The sequence below is a fragment of the Coregonus lavaretus genome (genome assembly GCF_964263955.1).
Source record: "Coregonus lavaretus genome assembly, contig: HAP1_SCAFFOLD_2172, whole genome shotgun sequence".
Taxonomy (NCBI): Eukaryota; Metazoa; Chordata; class Actinopteri; order Salmoniformes; family Salmonidae; genus Coregonus; species Coregonus lavaretus.
Window position 1 is genome coordinate 27,689 of NW_028162116.1, and position 2,149 is coordinate 29,837.

The following is a 2,149-nucleotide window of genomic DNA, read 5'->3' on the forward strand; positions in this document are numbered from 1 at the left end:
CCTACGGTGTGCGTCGCCAGCCCAGCCCGGCCTGTCCCTGCTCCACGCACCAAGCCTACGGGGTGCGTCGCCAGCCCGGCCCGGCCTTTCCCTGCTCCACGCACCAAGTCTACGGTGCGCGTCGCCAGCCCGGCCCGGCCCGTTCCTGCCACTCGCACCAAGCCAGGGGTGCGAGTCGTCAATCCGGCACAACCCGTGCCTGGGTCATCGGTGCCAATTCAGGTACCGCTCAACTGCTCCACTAAGGAGCTGAAGCCTACCGCTCCTGCTACGTCCAGTCCAGCTCCAGCCAGCGGGGCCAGACCGGACCAGGGGCGCTATGGGGGGTTTGTTGGAGGGTGGTGGGCAAGCCCGGAGCCGGAGCCGCCGCCGAGGAGGAATGCCCACCCAGCCCTCCCCTGTTTTGCTCGTATTTAGGCGCGGTCGCAGTCCGCGCCTTTAGGGGGGGGGTACTGTCACACCCTGGCTCTGGGACTCTATATGTTGAGCCAGGGTGTGTTCATTCTATGTGTTCTGTTTCTATGTTGGGTGTTTCTAGTTCGTCATTTTCTATATTTGACTGAGTGACTCCCAATCAGAGGCAACGAGTGTCAGCTGTGTGCTGGTTGTCTCTGATTGGGAGCCATATTTAACTGTCTGTGTTTCACTTTGTGTTTGTGGGTTTTTGTTCCGTGTTTGGTCATTGTCACCGTGGACTTCACGAGCCGTGTTTTGTTTTGTTTAGAAACTTTAACTAATTAAAGTCATGTTTGTTTCTCACGCTGCGCCTTGGTCTACTCATTACTACGACGATCGTGACACATATTCCATTTTATTCAGTATTGCTGAGTCTGTAGCAGAATGCCATTGAAGCTGTTGAAATGTGACACGGGAAACATTTGTTTAAGTGTTACTATCAGTTGCCGATGATAAACTGTCAGATATGTTAGAAGCACATAAGAAGCAGAAACAGTATGATTTATGCAGAAACCAATTTGAAAAGTGTGGTCCTCTGTAGCTCAATTGGTAGAGCATGGTGCTTGTAACGCCAGGGTAGTAGGTTCGATCCCCGGGACCACCCATATGTAAAAATGTATGCGCACATGACTGTAAGTCGCTTTGGATAAAAGTGTCTGCAAAATAGCTTATTATAATGCAACAATATGCACATATTCCACTGAGGTTTATTGAGCAAACAACAAAATGCCATTGAAGTAGCACCCTCCAGTGGCACCAGCCTTAGGTATGTTGTTCAAAAATGAATTAGCCTCCAAAACAACGTATACCACATCTCCCTCCTCCAACTGCATTATGATACCATTAGATCCGTTGTAGTAGCCGTCCTTCAACATAGCAGAAATATATGCAATTTGTTCTTTGTTCTTGAACAGCACGGAGCGGCGGTTTGTTCCTGAATGGTGATAGACGCTGAAGTGATAGACTCCTCTCACTGGCGCTGTGAAGATGCCTGGATGAAAAGAGCACACTATTTAATGTGGGAGAAGAAGAAGGAGAAATAATAGATGTAGTTTATATATGCACGATGACTTCACCTGTTGCAGGGTTGTAAGCATTGCCAAGGTTAGTTAAGACCTTTTTGTAGACAAGGGTGAAGGACCCTTCAAGATCGAACGGTCCTAAGTACGCAGTATCCCCAACTCCAGCTGAGAATGCCACCTTTGTTTCTGTGAGACATAAAAAGGGGTGCTTTTTTTTCAAACCAAATGACATTTGTTACACTATAGGACTAAGCAGGTGATTAATTCAGTAAGCCCATGTTAAGACAGTGAAAAAGTAACTACCTGCTTTAGCCTTCAGTGTCTCCACCTGGCTCTCAGCAGCTGCAAGTCGGTTCTCCATGACTTCAATCTTCCTCAGCGTACTCATGTCATATCCTCGTGTCATTACGTCAGCCCCAGTCAGGCCGCTGCACAACAGAATCACAACCATGAGAAAAAGCAGAAGCAAAGCTGCAAATGCGGTTCAGAGACTCCTCTCTTTCACGCCTCTCATTACTGTACTTATTGTTAAGACATTGTAATTATAGTCCAGACTGCAGTCCGCGTGCGATCTCCACCTTTAATTCCCCTTTGTCTCCACCTTTCCTTTCCTTTGTCTCCACCTTTCCTTTCCTTTGTCTCCACCTTTCATTTCCTTTGTCTCCACCTTT

At 48.3% G+C, this 2,149-nt stretch overlaps 1 long non-coding RNA gene across 1 annotated transcript; it reads right to left on the reverse strand.

Annotated features, from left to right (window-relative positions):
• Positions 1-1,147: 1,147 nt before the first annotated feature.
• Positions 1,148-1,919, reverse strand: LOC311116523. Its single transcript, XR_014611440.1, has 3 exons — positions 1,782-1,919; positions 1,533-1,664; positions 1,148-1,447 (listed from the first exon to the last, which is right to left on the reverse strand). It is a non-coding gene; the product is annotated as an uncharacterized lncRNA (long non-coding RNA).
• Between the last annotated feature and the right edge of the window lie 230 nt (positions 1,920-2,149).